We start from the raw sequence: 21246 nt of genomic DNA, 5'->3' as shown, positions 1-21246 counted from the left end.
ACTGAAACAATTTTCCCTTTGTGAGAGAATAATAATATACAGCTGTTCTGCTCCAAAGCTTCACTGCCACTGGAGAGGTCTGCATTATGTAAAGAAGCTCCAGGAGGTCTGTGTTTTATACAGAGAGCAGACAAGTGTGAGTCTCTGAGAGAGAGAGAGAGACGTCTGTCAGACAACCAGGGGAACGATTAAAGGTGTGTAACCTCTTCTTTCTGTCCTCGCTCTTCTTTTTCACACTCTCTCCGTCTTTCTTTCCGTTCATCATCTCCTCTCTGTGTCAGTGAATCTCTCTGAAGCTGAGCTGCTGATAAAACCTCATTAACTTCCAACTTATTTACTTCCAGTTAAATCAGCAGCGTTTAAGATCCAGTCTATTACTGAGGGAGGTTTTATTCCTTCTGTTTAACTGGATTAAATGTGGACAGTTTAAAATGTAACAGTTGAACAGGAACTGATCCTACACACACTCTTTTATATGAGTTGTTCACTGCTCCCCCAGGTTTTATTGGTTAAATAAAATGTGTAGGTTGGGGACAGATATGCAGCCAGCTGATTTAGCTTCTCTTTTTGAATGAACGAGGGTAATACAGTGATCCAGCCAAAAGACAAGACTATGAAGTGAAATGTTCTTTGCTAAGAGTGCAGAGCAATTAACTTTTCTGACCTTAAACCAAGTTTCCTGCCTATAAAGCAAATTATGTGAAAAAATTAGTTGAACTGATGTTGCTATTCAGTAAATTCACATGCTGTGTTGAACTGCAGAGAGTGAAACACTAAATGTATCTCACTGTCAGTCCTGACTTACAAAATAAGGTTGCATCATTGTGAAACACAAACATGCTGATACATCTAAGCTAAGCAGCACCAAATCACCTGCAGGTGTCAGGAAAGCTGTGACTGTAGCAGAGGAGTTTTGGGAGGGTCATCACTCCACTCCCTCTGCCTCTTGTTTCATTCATACCAACTCCACAGAGGAGGAAATGGCAGAGGAGCAGCTCCACAATCATGCATCCTACAATCTGTTTATGAAGTGACAAGAAATATCAGGAAGGAATCAGATCACTGTCACAACAGTAACTGATGGTAAAATGAGTCCAACACACAGGTGGATTGGGCTGTGACAGCACTTCCTGTCCTGTCCTTCCTGACAGGAGTTGGATGATTTTCAAATTGAACTGTAAGGATTTAGATCTTATAGGATGTCACAGGAACAGACAGCTGGAAGTGTCTGGAAATCAGTCCATTTACCAGCAGATGAGGAAGCTGACAACCACAGAACGGACGCTCAAGGTTGGAGAAATTCACCTGTGAATCACATCTGCAGCTGCCTGCAGATAAAAATAGACCGGACTTTCAGAAAATGACATCTTCAACTCCATCACATTTTATTACTGCAGCTTCAATTCCATTAACACACTTTCAGCCATCTGGAAAGCTGCATCAAGTGTCTCCAAACTGCAGCACAGTTGGTCTATATTTAGAAACAACACATCAAGACACATGGGACGCCACAGTTTAAATAAGTATTCCGCCCAGTCAGGTTTCCTCTGTCAAACTCAGAGCCAAGAAGAGGAGAGGGGGTCTGTACAATGACATCAGCCTCTCATCACTGTCTAATTACACAGCAATCAGTGGAGCCCTAATCTCATCTAAAGCCTCCTCCTTATTCGACGGCATCAGGAAGTAGATGTGACAGTGGCTGGTGAGAAAGATCAGCTGACCAGGGAACATTTACTGTGTCGTAGAAATGAGACAGAATAAAAGAGGAAGAGAAACTGAGGAAGATATTTTCAAACCCCGGGGCTCCATCTCTGTGTCTCCATGGTGTGTGATCGCCTCAGGAAAGACAGCCACTGTGTCAGTGATAGAAATGTGAAGCATTTGGCTGAAGAGTGAAGAGCAGGGCTTTGGATTCAACAGATTCTCTTTTGTCTTTCTGACACAAATCAGCACATTGAGGAATTTAAACTGTGGCAGGACCCAAGCTCTACCTACTCACACAGTGTGTATCACAATATGATGTCCCCAAATCCTCTGATGCTAATCTGAACAGGACGAGAGAATAAAGCAGCTTATCCCACAGTCAGAGGTCTGGACTGTAGATATCGTCAGTGACAATCACCTGTCAGAGACACCACAGAGTTGTGTTACTGTGGTCGGAACAATCAACACCCCCACGAGATTTTAAATGACCTGATCCTGGTTGGTCTGTACACATTTAAAACCACTAATTATTAATTCTGCCGATTTAAAGGAAATTTTCCCTTGATCTCATTTTAATGTCGACGCAGCAGCGAAGCAGAGGTCGACTCATGGATTCTTTAGTTTTCAGGAAATTCTCCCTGAGGCAGCGTCACTTCAGTCTCTGTGTCTCCAAGCTTCTCTGCTGCATTTCAACTGTTACTGAGTAGTGTCTGTTGTAGAGATGGCATTTCATTGTTTCTCAATGTCATGGACAAAGATTAATATTGATTATTGATCAGCATCGATTGAGAATACAACAGGAAGGCAGCAGACAGTGTGATTAAAGAGAGATTCAGATGTGAAGCTGTCGGGAGATTTCAGATATTCTTCTCTCAGGAACTTTTCTTCATGGACAGGATTTATAAACATAATGTAGCACATTGGACCTTTGAAATGGTATTTTACACCTCTTTGTTGTATGTCAATAGATCAAGATGAAGGCTCAACAGAAGATGATTGATTCCTTTATTATGCTACAAATACTCAGACTGAGAATGAAAAAGTACAGATAATATGTTCATATCAAGAAAAGCACTTGATGCCACTGTGAAGACGTCACGATGAAATGACCATGAGGAGAAAGAAAGACAGAGGCTTTGAGTTCAACACATCCAGCTCGGGACATGTGGACAAAGACACACTGCAAACATGCAATACACACTGCGCACAGGTTGATCCTGATGTGTGTCATCTGGCATTTTCTTTTCCTGGGGGGATTGGGCTGTGGCAGACATTACTGCAGCGCACACACTCTGAATACAAAGGAAGCCTCTGCTTCTTGAAATACACTCAAGGTTACACAGCGAACGAACAAAAGAAAGAAAGAAACTGGTCTGAGGTCCCACAGCATCATATACTGTACAACATCCAGTCTTCATTCCTCTTTTACAGCAGCCGTTTCTCTCTTTACTGGACTCCTTCTTCAGCAGCCAGTCTTTCACTGGAGACCAGGGAGTCCTCCCACTCACATTCATTCAACCAGCTGTTTATTCAACTAAAATGTGATGTGCTCTCTGCAGGAGGTTCAGATGCACAACTGCATTATTTATGTATGTATTTATTTGCTGGTCTGACTTTACAGCCAAACTGAAATAGAGGACGTTGGCACATAAAACAAACCCTGTTGTCATCGCTCGTCTCTGAGCTGGAGGACTCCTGTGGAGCATTATCTGGCAAAGACAAATGAGAACTTTGAGTCAACCTGTGATGAACAGATCACTTAATGACATGCTGAATGACGAGCTGTTTATGTTGGCCCCAATTTAAAGATAAAAAGAATCAGTAGTGTTCAGTTGGCTCTGATGTGTTCCTCTATTTGTTTCTTAATTCGGCCCCGAAGCAAAGCCAGCGGTCATTACAGGGGACACAAGGACAAGTGGAGCTCACATTGTCTCTCTGCTTTCATACTGCTTCATTTTACTGTTGATTTACTGTGGAGAGGCCTTCTACTGAGCCCTCAGGCAAGGCACCAAACCTAATATATTTAGTAAACATCCAGCTGAGAAGATTAATAAGTTTATTTAAATTCAGACTAGACTGTGGTGAGCAGCCTCAGGTAGGAGCATCTGTGGTGGGAACACTGGAGACTTGAGAGGAAAGCTGAGAGAAACCAACAATAACCAACAAAACAGCCTCATGAATTCACAAACAAACAACAAAAGACTGATAATTGTGACAACAGAATTCTACTTTCTAATGGTTTATTCTTTGGTGGTTTGGTGTCTACTTAACTGTGTCCACACCGATCTGTATAGTTTTCTTGTCATCCTTGGAAACATGTGAACATGCAGGTACCTCCTCATACACTGTCACTCCCACACAGACTCTTTATCCACTGCTCACTCCACAACATCACTCACAGGTTCCAGGTCTCTTCATGTTGCTGCGTTTGTTAAAAATACACTAAAACCCCAGTGAACTGGTAAAACATCACTTTAAATCACCATGTTTGTGAAGTTAGATTCAGTATAGATGAGGATCCTCATCTGGACTGAAACAAACGCAGCTGTATTTCACTTAGATCCGTCGGTACTCTGCTTTCTTTTTCATTCAAGACATTTTCTTTTCTCTGTTAATTGACAATAACACAGTGATAACCCAGCATGCAACTGGGTGGTCAGCCTTTTGATCTTGTTAATTAGAGGAGCAATCCCCATGAAAGCAATTAGCTGTGAACGTGTGTGTGTGTGTGTGTGTGTGTGTGTGTGTGTGTGTGGTTTTATCCATTGAGTCATGTGATAAATAATTTTAAAGTCATCAGTTTTTTTCTGAATCCACTGAATAACTGAATGAAACTGAGACACTAAATGTTAAAGAGCTGCTCACTTCAGGAGGATCCACAACCTCACCAGCAGTTCATTCATCCAACAGGTTTCAGCTTGAATCTTTTGGCCCTGCTGTCATCACTGCTGAAATATGCAGTGGATCTGATCCCAGAACAGTGAGAACAGAGCAGAAGTGAAACTGAATTCACTGTTTCTCATCTTTGGAGTCAGCATCAGTCTCTCCTTTCGATCTCCAGAGCAGAGCTCCCACTGGGATTGAGAGTGAGTGTTTGACTGCAGGAAAGAACAAACACCTTCAGCAGTCTGTTGACAGTTTCTCTTTATCTGCAGAAATGTGAAGGTTTCCCTGCTCACACGATGACTCCACATTCACAGGAAAACGTCACTGCTCACATCAGCACAGGATCAAGGCTGGGATCATATTCTGTCCTTATGAACTGACCAGTGTCCTTTTCCTCCTCCCACACTGGTTTTCACTGCTCTTGTTTTGTGTCTGTGTTGATGTCGACAGTTAAATATCAAAGTGAAACTCGCCTGTGATCTCCTGCTGAACTCACAGTGGGAGACACAGATGCAGCGACTGAAGTAACGAACAAAACAACAGTTTGAGAATTATAGAGAAAAGTTCACTTCAAACGCAGCTATTTCAGAAAAAACTATGTTGAATATACAGAGAAATGTTTTTATATTTGGAAATGTCACTGCCAAAGCTGATGTTCTCGTGTCCATCAGTGACTGTCATTCAATGAGGATTAAAGATGTTTTAATCTCCTTTCTCTTCTCTTTGTGACCATGTTTATTCTGCAGTAGCTTGAAGAGAAAAACCTTGAAACTGAGGTCAGACACTCATCATTTATTCGTCTGTGTGTGTGTGTTTGTGTGTGTGTGTCTGAGAACTTACACTGATTTGTTTTCCCTGAGGCCATTTTAAATGCCTCTCAGTAAAAGCAAAGGATCCAGTGACCAACACAGGCAGCTCAGCGTAGTGTGGCTGTAATCCCATCACTGACACTGAGAGAAGCTGTTCTCCCACACACACACATGAACACACCTCATTCCTCTCTGGACTAAAAACTGATTCCTTCCTCTCCACTGGCTCGCCATCTCCTCCTCCTCTTCTCTCCTCCATCCTCTGCATCTAGTATCAGGTTTCTCTTCCCTGTTGACCTGTTACTCAGACAGATATCAGACTATTCTCCATCTACACTCACAGGCAGCAGAGCGGCAGCGTCACTGCTCACAGGTTAGAATAGCTGCTGCAGTGCAAAAGCTAATGGGGATCTAAATAAATAAACAAACAAGCAGATGGACAAAAATCAAACAGGTGAACAGAGTCATCAAAAACAACCAACAGCATGTGACCATCCTGTCCTGGTACAGGAGAGGCGAGCAGGTGAAGCTACTTTACACAGAGGACATTCAGATAACCAGTGAGACTTGAACAGCCTCTTACTCTGCTCACACATGATGACAAGAATCTGTGAAGCAGCACAAATCACCTCTGATCCTCACACCACAGCAGCCAGACAGGAAGAGAGCAGAGCAGAGAGGCAACAATTACAACCAGCAAGTGACCTCTGGGTTATACTCCATACATTCAGCTCTAACAAGACACCGAGCATCTGCAGCTAAACTGTAGAAACTGTGGACACTGATGTGAGAGTGAGATGAAGTCACAGAGGTCTGGTGGTTTTATGGTCCACTGGAGAGAACTGCTACTTCATGTTTAACAAACACTAATGATACTAAATGAACAGTGAACAAACTACAAAGAGGAGAAACAACTTCTCATCAGCATCTGTGTATTTGTTGATGAACCATGACTTCCTTTCACTCCAGAATAAGGAGGAATCAGTAAAATCTGCTTTTATATTAACGACGTGATCTGATGATGGAGATTAAAAAACACATAAGACTGTTTGTTCTCAAGCCTCAGACTTTGTTACTGAAGACAGATCATGTCTGATATTGGCACATTATATACATTATACATATATATTATATAGCGAAGTCCTTCATCTCTGTCATGTTTGACCAACAGCACTGAATATGATAAGTGACACGTCTCTGCAGCCATTGTGTGCTACATGACACAGCATGAAATGATGATGAATGAACGTTTGTGTGCCAGAGTGATCTCCCCTCAGTACCACAGAGCTGATACAGGATTTATAGAGTCTCTGTGTCTGGAGGATCTGCTGCAGTTCAGAGAGAGTCCAGTTGATTTCTTTGGAGAAAGTCACTTATATGTGAGTTTTTCCCTTAAGAAATCTGAAGTTACTGAACCTGTTCTCCACTGAACCTGTACCACCTTATTACTTAGACACTGATTCAACAGTATTAGTTTTACAATGTAAAAGTTTTAAATGGAATGTAGAGAAAATGATTTTTACAGGAGGTGAAAGTGATAGTTCAGGTTATTTGACGTGGGGTTGTGTGAGCTACTTATACATAGTCAGCGGATATTAGCTGCAGTAGATTCAGATCGGTGCCAGAAGCAGCAGGAGAACCGGTACAGAGGCTGAGTCATGGACTGCTGCAAAAACATGTTTTAGACACTGTAAAAAAATTAGCAACAGATCAACCAGTCCAGTGAAACGTCTGATCACAGACCGGTCCTGTGGTTTTATAGTTCTACTTTCAGAGTCTCATCACTGGAGGGAAAACAAGTCCTCCTCATTACTGCCCCTCATTAGAGAGAAAGTTCACATTAATTAAACAGAGCGCATCCACTCATGTCTCATACTGAACACTAAGTTGAAAGCTCCCGACCTCCAGGTGACTTGATTTATAATTAATGTCCAGACCGCAGTGTTTCTGTCCTCCAGCGAAACTTTGGATGTCAGTGTGAAAGGTTCCTGTCATGTTTGTCTCTAAAAGCTCAGAAACTCTTTTCCTTTCTGAAGAGGAGCTGTGAGAACCACGTGTCACAAGTTTGTGGTTCACCTATATTTACACTCACTGAATGAACTTGTGTTTGACTCCACAACCAGCTCAACCAGCAGATTCTAATGACAGAAGCTCTGCCAGTGGTCTGTATAAAGTCTCTTTTGAACAGTGTGAGCAGCCAGGCAGGGGTCTGTTTCAGCGCTGTGACTGACAAAGACAGACTCATTATTTTAGTAACAGAACATTTGTCAGTAGCACCTGATCCTCACACATTCACACCTCTTTCATTTGTGTGGGTCTGAAGCTTCACCGAGAACAACAGGGAATCTGTGTGTGAACGAGTTCAAAGAGTTGACAGTGAACTACGCAGGCGGGAAAAGTAATGTGTGTGTTTATCATAGTTATCACAGTGATGAACACACACATTCATGCAGTGAGATAATTATGTGAGATTAAAGTGTGGTGGTCTGAACCTTTAAAGAGGACAGAACGACAACATCATGATAAGAAGAATAAAAAAGACAAGGGAAACATGAAGGTGAGGCCTCTGGCTGCATGTGGTGAGAAAATAATGTGCTCAGTCTAATGACTGGCTCTTCATTAGTTTGGGTTCATCTCATGATGCTCAGAGTTCTTCAATGTTTCTGGATCCAAACACAACATGTGGCTCCTCTGAGCTTCAGGGTTTACTGACAGAGCTGAGCTTGATGAGCTGAAGTCAACTCACACACACACACACACACACACACACACACACACACACACACACACCAAATTCTCCTTCCAGCGCTGGTCTCTGTGACAGATGTGATAAAAGACAACAATCAGAGCCTCCTCTTCCACCACTCAACAATTAATTTCTATCAATAAAACATAGATCACAGACTCATCCACTCACACTCAACACGAACATCTCAGCAGAGTTCAGCAGCAAACTTGTTTCCATTGAACAAACAGCAGCAGAGGAAGAATCAGCGACGGCTGTGAACTGTGTCTCCGTCAACACACACATCAGTTGTTCTCCCACAATCAATCATTCCTGTGCCTCCGTGTGATGAGCTTCAGAGTGAGTTACTTCATGTGTTCAACAGGCAGGTTGTTGGAGCACCAAGGCTGTAGTGTAGTTTCATCAGTGTCAGACTCACAGCCTGTGTGTAGTAACCATCTGCAGTGAGGTGCAGTCACACTTCATGGATTCATGACACTTCACAGCTTCAACATGCAAACAGATGGAAACACTTCAGAGCTGCTTTGGCTCTGAGAACAGGTGTTGACCTTAAGAGATCATCAAATAATGTGACGACCTGAGACCCTCCATCTGTATCCTCACACAGATGGAGGAAAACCCCCCAAACACACTCACACCACTAACTTAACCACAGACTGTGACACACACCAAACACACACACACACACTTCCCTGTCAACTCTCACACCTCACGAGATAAGAACAAGTCATGTTTTACCTGCATTTTAGTGTCAGAAGAAGAAGATCCAGGATGAAGGAGATCAAGAGACAGGAGCCCCAAAACAGAAGCAGGAGACAGAAAAAAACACAATCAAAACACAAACTTACACAAAGATAAAGAATCAGCTTCAAGTCAAACAAAGACATTTTTATGTCTGGACTCAGACTAAGAAAATGTCAATAGCTGAAAATAGTGTTGAAATGTTATTTGTGCTTCCACCCTGTCTGGTAATATTTTACAACTTCTACTCTCAGAATATGGTGATATAGTGTCAGCTTTAACTTTCACCATCAGCTTCCTGCTCCATCTTTTCAGATGACAGCTTTAACTGTTATCTCAAGGTGTTTTGGCAGCTCATATTTTAACTGTCAAAGGTGCAACAGTATTAACAGACTAAAAAATTTTATTAACTTCATGCACTGTATAAAAATGGAAAGTGGTTTCTCTCCAGTTTTAGTGCTGATGGTAGAAGAATTAGCCTGGATACAGAAGTGATCAGAGATAAGAACTTAGAAAGCAGATCAAGCTTCTCCATGGAAACCTCTCCCAACAGAGAGCTACTGTAGAATGATCTTTTAGCTGCAAACTAGAAATCTATTAAATTAGCAGGTTTCTGCTTCAGTCCAGCTGCTGAAAACTCATCTGCCCAAGTTTCTTTTGTTATGTTCTAATGAGCTGAAGTCTCCTGTACGAACAGAGGCTGACCGGATCTGATCCATGCCAGGCTGAGACAGTGTGTGTGCCAAGTCTGCCTGGTACAGCAGCAGTAGAGAGGCTGGCCTGAGATCAGGCCTGAGATGAAGTGAAGAAATTGGCAGATGGAGTGTGAACAGCTTAAAGCTAAATGCTCAGTGGGACGTATCGGAAATAATTTTTCTTCACACGATACATGCACATGTGTTGTGAAGGTGTGTAAGTGTGAAGCTGTTTGGGGATGCAGGGGATCTCTCTCCATCTGATTTACAGGAAAGAGCAAAAATCCAAAGGTAACAGACTTTACAGAGAGAGATGTGAAACTCATCAGGACGACAGAAGAAGCAGAGTGTGAGAATATGGAGGGAGAGAACAAAGGATGTTAAAAGTACAACTCTACAAACCCACAGAGACTCAGCATGAAGAGTCAGAACCTCTTTGAAACGTGTCCACAGAGACAGAGAAAGTGAGTTAAAGAAACTCATCTTTACTGAAGGTTTAACTTTTCTCTCTTTTCATCCTTGATCCCACAGTGACAGGAAGATTCAAGAAATGTGGTTTACAAATTCAAACAGGGTCTTCATGCTTTAGGTAGAGAAAGTGGTAAAGTAGTAATTCAGTGAAGAAGCACACTGACTGTGAAACAGGAGACGATAGAGAGGTTTCAATTCATTAGATTAAGCTTAAAGTGGACGATGGAAGGAAGTGAAAAAGACACAAAGGTCAATAAAAGAGAAGAAGAGGAGTTTTAAAGGCTAAGGTATATTGTGTGACAACAGTCTGAACAGCAGTGAGTTGTGTGTATCAGCCCTTCTACTCTCTGGAAACAAGTCAGAAGGCTGAGTGACGAAGCAGCAGACTTTGTGTCAGTGACACAGTTTCATGTGGAGGTTTAGTGAAGGTGAGAGGATTATTATGGCCTGACAGGAAACAGGAAGACGCTTTACAGTCATTTCGACCAGCGGCCGGCAGACACACACTGATGAGAGCAGCTTTACACCTCACTGTGACAGAGAGACACAGCCCAGTTCAGCTCTGAAGGAAAAACACTGTGACTGTGTTTCAGAGGCGACAAACTGTAACTCATATTTACAACCAATGACAACATCACTAACACAACTTTAAACTCAACGACTTCAGGTTTTGTAGCTGCAGCTTGACAAAGGACAAAACATAAGCAAAGAGTGTCGACTTGTTTAAACTTGAAACATGAGGGCATCATGAAAACTGTGAACAACAAAACGTTTCTGTTTTCTTGTCAACATGAAATCGACCAGAAATATCACCAGAAGGTGGACTGATAAAATGATTTAATTTTCAATGATTCCTGCAGAGGGTGAAATATCCATTCAAATGAAAGATACCAAACTACCTAAATGCTGATGTTTCTGACCCAGTGATTAGATCCAAATGCTAATGCAATGATGTGACAGCTTTTAAACTGCATCTGTTTCACACTCGAAAAATCTCCGAACAGGACAAACCCAAATGGTCAAAGCATTCATGTTTTCACATCTCATGTCATTTATATTCAGCAGTGATCGAATCAGTTCCACTGGCTGTTGTTTGTTCCTGGCCTGCAGCCTGAGGAGCAGACGCTGAGGTGTTGAAAGTCAGGTCATGTTAATCCATTAAAAAATGTAATGTTTTAGTGCTAATAGGATATTTTGTTTTCCTTTGTGAGAGTTGAATTAATGTAATTTATTCTCTGTGGGTTGTGTGTGTGTGTGTGTGTGTGTGTGTGTGTGTGTGTGTCACTAAGTCTGTAATTACTTTGCCTGCTAGTTTACCGGCTACAATATTAAATGAATTAACAGTGTTTTTCGTTGATCCAGACTCTGGGGTGTATGAATTTAGCACCAACGCACGCTTTAGTAGTGGAGTGAGGAATTATTAATGTGGTCTTTGCATCTAATTAAAAAAGAAGTCAAAACTGAAATGAATTTAAAGTCAGTTTTCACACCACTTAAAAACATGAGATCTGATTGAAGCTCTACTATCCCCTCTACCATCAGCGGGGTGGCAGAGTGTGTGAGGTGTGGGAGAGCAGGCAGGGCTCCAGTCGGGAGCTTTGATGTGCAGACGAGCAGGAGGAGGAAGATGAGAAACCAAGATCACACATCAAGCAGTGGTCCTCTCCTCACACTCACTGATAGTGAAGCTGCTGCAGGAAGAAACTCAGATATAGAGACTTCTTCGGTGTGGAGATATTATCAGCACATAAACACTCACCTCAGACTTTGTATTTATCTCTCTCTTCATCTTTATTCAAAAATATCAGCTGATATCAGAGAGTCTAAAAAATCAGAGATTCAAAGCCGATGATGCACTGGACATGATGACAAAGTGAAACAGATGAAGGTAGAGTGGAGAGTAAAATATATCTGGATGAGGTTTGATGTTGTTTGGTGAGTCCAGCTTCACACAGGGAAACTCATTAAGACGAGAATTTAGTTTCAGCCAATTTACAAACAATTTATCATGAAATACTCCAATACTGATACTGATCATTTCAATAGTTAAATGTTTATCATGCATCGATACCACTGGGTTTATGTTGACATGTGTCAGCAGGTCATCACAGTCACAGTTTCAGGTCCATGAGGATTAAATGAGTTAACTCATGATGAACAATGTAGAAACTGTAACAGAAGATTTTATTTTTATTTGTTTGATGTGTTTATATAGTGGCTGGTGTTGAGCAGCAGCCAGATGCCTGACAGGCCAAGAGAAACAGAGAATGATCTGGATGAGACCAGAACAGAGAACTGTGATATGATGATTCATTTACAATATGTCAAATTTAAAACTTGATCAAATGATTATAACAAAGGATGACAACTGGAGGGAATCCATGTGACTCTTTCAAAGAGTTACTGAACACTGGAGGACTTGATATGAGACAATAACATCTGCAGATCTGGGATCAGGAGACAGTGAACAAATTGAATTTGAACAAATCTGAAACAAATGAGGCCAGAAAATTACACGACAGTGAATAGGGAAAATTCATGCCAATAGAATTTCATCAAAAAATGAAAAAAGCAAAAAAGAAGCTCAGTAGTTGTGTAATAAAATGTGCAACATGTTTTTGAGCCACAGCGTTTATATCGCCTCAGTTTGCACAGGCTGCAGGCTGTTTGACAGCTTCCTTATAGATGAGACTTGACAAATATTCCAACTGTTCACAAGCAGAGTTTGGAGTTTGGTTTCTGTGCTGAGGAATGTGCTGCAGAACAGTTCAGCAAAAGAGATCAGACCATCATTTCTGTCACCACTGCTCAGAAAGACAACAGCTGCTGTTCAGCTGAATGGCTCCTTTTGGGGTTTCAATTGTGTCTTTGCAATTTACAGTGACAAGTCACATCACTGAGGTCGACAATAAACCCATTAAATCTTCCTAACAACCAACAGTCAAAAATATAAGAAGAAGCTGAACATAATCACTGTGATTTATTTTCCTTCATCAATGACCTGAAAACACCAGCTGCGCTTTAAAGAGCTTCCTTCTTTAGGAGCTCTTCAAAAATACTGGAAAAGGACTGCAGACTGTTGAATCTTCATCATCTCATTCCTCACAAATTGTTTTCAGTTTGCAAAGTGATTGTTAAAAATCCAGATCTAAATATTCACTATCAGCACAAAGAGGCCTCTCATAAAAGGCCTCACAGTGATTCTATCTATCAAAGTGCAAATATCTATTTCACTCCACAACAAAATCAATCCTCAGTCTCTTTAAAAACCACGGCTGTGCCTCACACTCTGTGAGCTCAAATCTGTGTGGAGTTCATTTCCAAAGGTGACCAGCACTGAATAAATCTGTGTTCATTTACTGAGAGTTTCTCTTTGGAAAAAAAAAAGAAAATTGAAAATTATGTTTAAGGTTATTGACATTGAACAAAATGACCCCAGTTGCCAATAAAAGGAGCATTTATACTGTACAGTGATAAACTGACTATAAAACTAACAGACTGACTAATAACCAGGGATTACAACATCCTGAAGAAACACTTCAAGTTGATGTAGAAAACAAGATTCATGGAGAGCTACATCTGCCTTTTTCCAAAGAACTCAGCCTTAACTACAGCAGTGTGTCACAGTAACACACCCTGCTGCTCCACACAGCCTGACCCACTACAGCGCTTTCTCCAGCAGACAAATAGAAAGTGTTCCAGCTGAGAGGTCACAGCGAGGAGGGAGCTGTTAAACCTGCTGAAGTGTGACAGAGAACTGACCTGACCCTCCTCTTTGTCCTCTACAATAAATCCACTCTGTTGGAGGAAAACCTTCATTCAATAGAACGACTGTGTGTTTTCATCAAGAGACACAAACAAGTTTTTGTCCACAGCTGCAGCAACTGAGGAAAACACATTTCTGTCAACAGACATGAAGGAAAATGGTGAAAGGACTGAAATGTCAAACACTGATTTACAATTAAACAGCTGATGACGAGTGTGTGTGTGCTGGATGAGGAGCCTCTTCAACAGCTTCTGGTCTTATACTAATGTGGATGGAAACTCATTTGTGATAAAATCTTCAGTCAAAACAGCATCACAGGAGCTGCAGCCACGCCACAGGCTGCTACGACTGCACTCATCATCTCTCTGAATTTCTTCTTCCAACACGCATTAAACCACATGCAGTTCTCTGGAAGCCACTTTGAACAGAGAGGAATAAACACACACTTGGTATTTGTTGACCTGACTTCAGGTTTCATGCTGTTCAAGCAGAAACATTGTGGCTCTACAATATTCACAATAGCAGGGTACATTTATTCGCTTTGTTATGGAGACTGGTGTGTGTGTGTGTGTGTGTGTGGGTTGTTGTACTTGTTCATTTTAAAGGCCTCAACATCTTTCCCATATAAACAGGTCCTTTCTCAAGCAGACACATGTGGCTGCAGTGGTCCTGCTGCTGTCTCCCTGCACTGCTCTGTCATGTGACTGGACTCCAGTCAAACCCACTCTTCTCTCTTTACAGGTTTACAGTTACAGAGCAGCTGCTGGTGTATTTCATTGCTTCTTCTCAGTCTCATCCCTGCAGCAGGAGTCACAGCAAATCTCTCAGATCTGATGCTGCTTGTCCACAGAAAGTCAACAAAAGGATGTGATGAGGCTCGATGCTGAGATTGAAATCTGTCTCTGAGGCTGAATGGCTTGACATTTAGCAGGAATGTGTTTGAAAGAGGGTACATCCAAGAATCTCACTATACTGTAATCCTTTAAATGACAGCAGTGTGTTCACGTCCCAGCAAATGGATGAGACGTTATCTCACCTTGTGGGAGGCTGCAGGAATGATATTAACACCAGACTGTTTCAGGGGTTGTGGGGCTGTGCAGGAGCCTGCATAAGACAAGAGAAGCTTGCAGCTCATACTTTATTTCAGTGCTGAAGATACAGCTGCCTTCCAGGAACAATATGAAAACATCAGTGAAACTAGAATTACTGCCTCGGGGCTGTATGCCTCCAAAACTCAGACTAGTTTCAGATTAAATCCCTGTTGATCCAGAGTCATATGAAATATTAACCATCTATGTGAAATTTTGTCATAATTGCTGTGTGAAGTCTTGAGTAAAGGCTAAAAAGTGTTTTGTGAGGTCACACTGACCTTGACCTTTGACCCTGAAATCTAATTAGTTCATCCTTGAGTCAAGGCATTATTGATGTATCGTATCCATGAGGATGGGACAGATAGACAGACAATCTGAAAACAATGTGCCTCTGGCCCTGGCTGTCACTGGCATGGAGGGATAATAAAATGTTCTTACATGTGACTTTAAACTGAGACATTTTTTATGAGCAGCTGAGGTTTAACTCAGTTCAGTTCAGAACTGCAGCTGAAACCTCTGAAAGGATTTCTCAGTTAAACTGAGCTGACAAACTTCCCATAGAAACAGCTTTAAATCACAGGTCCTGTGGTGATATAAAAGTCTTGAAGAAGGTGCGGGCAGAGTGATTATCACAACTCTGACTTTACTCTGAAGTCAAGAGCCGCACAGCTGGAGCTCAGCAGTCGTCTTTAGAGACAGAGATAACCCTGCAGTGAGCTGAGAGGACGCCCTGCTGAGGAGGCACAGTTTTACTCTCCTATAGTCGAATGGGATGATCAGTTCAGCTGCTTTGAATGAGAATCATATCATCTGAGCTTAGAGCAGGTTCTCCACAGAAGCTGCAAGTGCTACAAGAGATATTTCAACCAAAGTGACAGAGGTTGAGAATCAGCCTGCTCTGATGAAGATGATCTTAAAAAAAGAAACACACCACCAGTGAGAGATGAAGACAAACAGCAACAGCAACCACATCTGCACATGTTCCAATATCACATTCGTTTTCATGAATTTCTGATTTCTCCTACATCTCCATCTACACCTCCACCTGAGCATTACACACACAGGAACATTAAACAGTCAGTTTGTGTGTGTGTCTCTTCATCATTTCAACAGTTAAGCAGCCGACTGTCCATCAACTTGATGTGTGACTGGATCCTGTCAAATTTATGCCTCAGTGTCACTGTAAAGGTTTTCCTCATTGAACTTCATATGCAGAGCTTCTATTTCAACATGTCTGTGCTCAGAGCTCCAGTTTGAAGTCGAAGGTTTGGTCTCATCTGCAGAAGTAAACTGGCAGAACAGTGAGACCCTGAGTTAGATTTCTTCTGAGCTCATTCTCAAGTCTGCCAGGGGCACATGTGTGGGCAAGAAGCAGGATGAACGTTCAGTATTTTTAGATAAAGAGGCTTTTAGGACAGAGAGGGTGGTTGAGTGATGTGTCTGCCACATTTTCTTTAATGACCTTGGCGACTATCCCAGCTGTCATTTATAGCACAGACTCATCACTCCTCCTCCACAAAGGGCCCTAACTGAAGAAAGCACCAGACTATAGTGAAGCTCTCCTGCTCTGGATGAGAGCTGCTGCTCTCGACACAAAGTCAGGGAGGAGCTGCAGCACCTCACTCATCTAATGTGACGGCTTTTAGTTTCCAACAAGTGCAGGAGGTTCTGTATGAAATGAGCTGTGAAATGAGCTGCAGGACACAGATGATGCCACTTCAACTGCAACGATGGGTTGATTCATGAATTACACAACAGAACACAGATTTAATGTGCAGCTATTTGTCTCAAGAAGACTCAGCTAAAAGTTCAGCTCCGACATACGGAGGACAGGATCCCTGATGTCAAACATGTAGAAGAGATTATATACTGAAATATCAAGAGGGTGAAGAACTATACATGAGTTTGAGATGTAGAAGTGTTTGTCACAATCTGTTGTTGAGTGAATTAACAGATGAAAAACAAGTATGGAGCTCAGTAAGAGCTGTCCCAGTCATTCTGCTGTTCCCTTCACTTTCACCATCAGGAGTGTTGTAACCATGTGATACCTAAGAATATATAAACCCATGAATAGGTGAGGTATTACTCTGATTCACATGTTGGCTTCATACAGCTCATCATTTTCTCCTTGCTTACAATAAATACTTCTGCCTGAGACATCTGAACTCCTGGTGATCGTCTTTTTTTCATACATTTCTTAAATGTATGTATATAAAGTAAATGCTCCAAGACTTAGACTGTGTTCTTTTACTCTGTTTGCCCATCAGCCTGAGGATGTGTGTGTGTGTGTGTGTGTGTGTGTGTGTGTGTGTGTGTGTGGTTTGATTGACAGCCGCTGCAGATGTGTTCAGACATGCTTGTTATCCACTATCTGTTCATTATAAACTCAGCTGTTCTGACTCTACAGACACCATCTCCTCCACCTGATTCTCTCCAGCTGGTTTCTCAACTGGAAATCCACCTCCCATCAGACAGCAGCCTCTGCCTCCACAACAAGCAGTGAGTTTCAGTCTTTAACCAAATCACTGCAGACATGAAGTCAGTGGTGTCAGCTCTCTATTGTAGATTCTGAAAAGGCAAAACCGAATGTGCTTCAAGACTAAACGGATCAGACACAAGACATTTATCAACAGATCATTTATCATTTATCAACTGATCAACTAATTAATCAGTAATTTAAAGACATTTTATGGGCTGGTCCTAAAGACCACTGCACACAACCACAATTTATGCAGAACTCACTTCGAGTGGAAATTAAAGGAAAACGAAAATGTATGAATGACTGCATGCGCTTCTCATTCTGATCTCAGATGACAGACAGCTTAGAGTTCAAGCTCAGATCAACAGAAAGTGTCTAAATGCTGCAGAACAACTTAGGTGTGAAAATGAAGATGAGAATGTGACATAAGTGTGAAGGATAAATGTGATTTTTCTCACGTGGATCACAGTGATCACAGCTGCTCTGACATTTCTGTCCTGTGCTCATGACTGAGACCGTCCAAGCAATCAGAGATTAATGAGCACGTGAGCACTTCTCATTCTGACACTGGAGCCAATCAAATGCTCAGACATTTGGTGTGAGAATTAAACAGACTGAACAAATTTCACAACAGAATCAGCGGGTAAAGACGATCACAACCACAGAGGGAAGATAATGAGAACATGATCAATCCACTGCACTTGTAATATTCTACAACTATAACAGTGGCCTGTTACACTTCTAGAATGTTGGGTTACAGTTGTAGAAAGTTAAGTGTTACAGTTGTAGACTTTAGTGACAGAACTTTGGAAGATTCAGTTCTAGAATATAAAGGTACAGTTTTAAAATGTGAAGTGAAACGAGGCCGTCAAACTTCCACCTGTAGAATGTTCAGTTACAGCCCTGGAACATTTGAACTGTAACAAAGTAGAACTTGAACTTTGACCTGTTTTAATGTTGGGTCACATCTAACGATCCTCTGCTCATCTGATCAACGTCAGACTTCACAGGTGTATTTCCGAGGACCACAGGAAGTGCAGTGTGGACTGTGAAGTGTTCTGGATGAGCGGTTCTCGAGAAAGCTTCAAATATCCCTTTCCTACATGTTCCTTGACATGAATAAAAAATGAACACAGATGAACACCATGAATAATGATGTTGGCTCATTACTCTCATCAGGCTGCAGACAGGCACATTTTGAACAGGCACTGCATTGATTACAATTACTTGTCGAGCAAAGTGTGTGTGGGCATCTTAAAATATGGTTGTTAGTCGACACATTAGGGTCTCATCTATCTGCACAGACAAACCTCTTGTGTCCTATTCATCCAGTCAGCTAAAAATATTCACAGTTTCATAGTAAACAGTCGTAAACATAATGCATCACATCCAAGCTGCTCCACACAGACCTGGAGGCATTTGGAGCAGACACATAATTACATTCATCAAAGGCCAAATGTATTTTCTGATTGTCTCATTCTTCAGGATGGCCGTGGACTCTGCAGCATCTAAACAAGATACGTGTGTGTGTGTCCCACTTTACTATAATTTCATTAGTGCTTCACGACTGTGTAATTTATTAGAGTTACACTTCGCAGGAAACAGTTTTCTAGAGAACGTCCTAGAAGCTTTTCAGTCTATCAGCCTTTAAATATACTGACAAATAAAATACAAACTTGAAAGGCTTTTATCTTCCTCCTCTCGCACTGACTGAGGCTGAATCCTGCACAGCTACAAGATCTCAGACTCACTGAAGCAAAACTTTAACATCAGTGTATCTGTTTGGAGCTGCAGTCAGAGGAGACCAGAAAACATCAACGCTCTGTCATGAGGTGAAAAAACTATAATATTTGACTAAATATCACTTAGTGTCTCACAGAGGAATCCTGTAGTAGAAATATACAGTTCATAACTTCTGATGTGGACTGATAATAACTTTCATTACTCTTTACTTTGTGTTTATGTGTTGATGTTGACAGATGCTGATTTAACAGAGAGAAAATCCCGATGGATGACTTCATCTTAGTTCAGCAACCATAAATCTTTTTAAAGAGCCACTCAATCCACACTGTTTATTCAGTGTTGATGGAAAAGACATTTTCTCAGTGATTTCCTCCACTTAGCCAGCCTTCATAAAGCTTCTCTGCCAAACAGCAGTGATGAGGAATCAGCAGCCAGGCTGGTTAATAGGAAACAGCATGGGCTGCAGGGGCTGCTAAATCAAATGTAATAACTTCAAACATGTAAAAGAACCAGACTCGCACATGGAGAGAAGCTGAACATTTCAATGTTGTTTTTTCAAGTTTGGTGAAGTCCAGAGAAAGTTAAACCGACTCACACACACAGACACACACAAACCTCCAGAGACTGAGACTGACCCTGGAAAACAAGTCTCTGCCAGCTCTCAAGCTAAAAATACAGTTTACCCGCTGCTGATTCTGTGTCTAAATGAACTGAGATGTGTTTGTGCTGAGTGTAAGAGTCACACACTGTTGAAGCTGGTGGAGAAGAGGAGCATCTTTCTGTGTCTTATCTGTATTCTGCTCCTTACTTTCTCACTGACGTGATGCCTCTCCTCTCTGCGGCTTTAATTAAAACTCAATGAGGTCACAGCTTCACCTTCACACGATGTCCAAAGTTTGTCTTTATGTTATTATTTAGTTACACAGTGAGGTTTGGAATCTGTATTTAATATGGATTATATGTGACTTCATGAATACAAAAGTCTTGCTGTGAATATTGTCTTGTCTTCATGGACTAAAATAATAGCTGGTTGAAGAAGCAGAGAGACAGCTGCCAAATCTCCATCTAAACAGAAAATGAGTGCTTTTCTACTATATTCCTCCAAAAGAGAAAATCAATTAAGCCTGAATTATGAAACTTTTGTTTCCAGTTTTCTTCCTTTCCAACACAGCATCACGTTTCTTTGTGAACGGAGCTAGCAGCTGTAATCTCTATTCAAATATGAGTGAGGAGGAGGAAAAAGAAAAACCAATAGCCAGTTAAAGAAGGTTTTGTTCAGGCTTTTGGTCTCAGTGTTCAGCTCTCTGGAACAAAAACAGATTAAAAAAAAAAAAAAAGAAAAGAAAATAGATGGGTGTAAATTTAAAGATGCACTTCAGAGTTTGAAGTCCTGTTGCATCATGTGAGGATGAAACTGACAACAGTCATGTATGGCCACACAAATAGATTTGATAAAATAACTCTGCTGTTACCAAACTCACCAACTATGACAAACTTTTTTTCAGTATTTTAACAACCTCAACACAGACTTTGTAAGTTCCTGTTCTGCCCTTCAGGCATTTACGTTTCATTCGGACGTTCATTCATTTAAAGTAAAGGCTTCTCACTTGTTGATTCCCCAGAAGAGGCATCGCTTGTATGTATAACATATCTGTTGTAATTGAATAATTCATGTTGATTTTATGCTGTAAAAAGCAAAGTTAAAAGGCTATAGATACTGTAACGGACTGGGTTCATGTTAGTGTTTAACTGTTATGATTGTTACTGTGAGAAATGTTAGTTTAATTCAGATATTAGGTCTGCTGAGTTTCAGTACTGATATTTACAGACTGTCAGTGAACATGTTGTTGTCAGCTTAGACACTGTGAAGCCTGTCCATCATGTGAGCTTCCTGTAACAGTGATCAGCGGGAGATAACACACCTTTAATTGGCTAGGAGTTAGGGGGGGTTGTCCTTGTCTTCCTGCTTTGGCGCTCAGCAGTTAGTCGATGTTACAAGAGGCTAAGTGAGAGGCTAGTATAGAGTTTACAGCAACTCTGTTTGTTATTTTGGTGTTGGCTACGGCCCACAGTAGCCTGTGTTATTGGGCGCAATAAAGTTGCAGCTGAAACCGA

At 41.4% G+C, this 21246-nt stretch overlaps 1 long non-coding RNA gene across 2 annotated transcripts in view; it reads right to left on the bottom strand.

Moving 5' to 3' along the window:
- The window catches only part of LOC139631869 (uncharacterized), a 78642-nt gene that overhangs the window by 17336 nt on the left and 40060 nt on the right, over positions 1-21246 (bottom strand). The gene's annotated exons all lie outside the window — the stretch shown is intronic.

The sequence above is a fragment of the Trachinotus anak genome, unplaced genomic scaffold (genome assembly GCF_046630095.1).
Source record: "Trachinotus anak isolate AG129_WGS33_773 ecotype Australia unplaced genomic scaffold, CSIRO_AGI_Tana_v1 ptg000014l, whole genome shotgun sequence".
NCBI classification, from domain to species: Eukaryota; Metazoa; Chordata; class Actinopteri; order Carangiformes; family Carangidae; genus Trachinotus; species Trachinotus anak.
The sequence above is the reverse complement of the archived record's forward strand: the minus strand, read 5'-3'. Positions and strand labels throughout refer to the sequence as shown.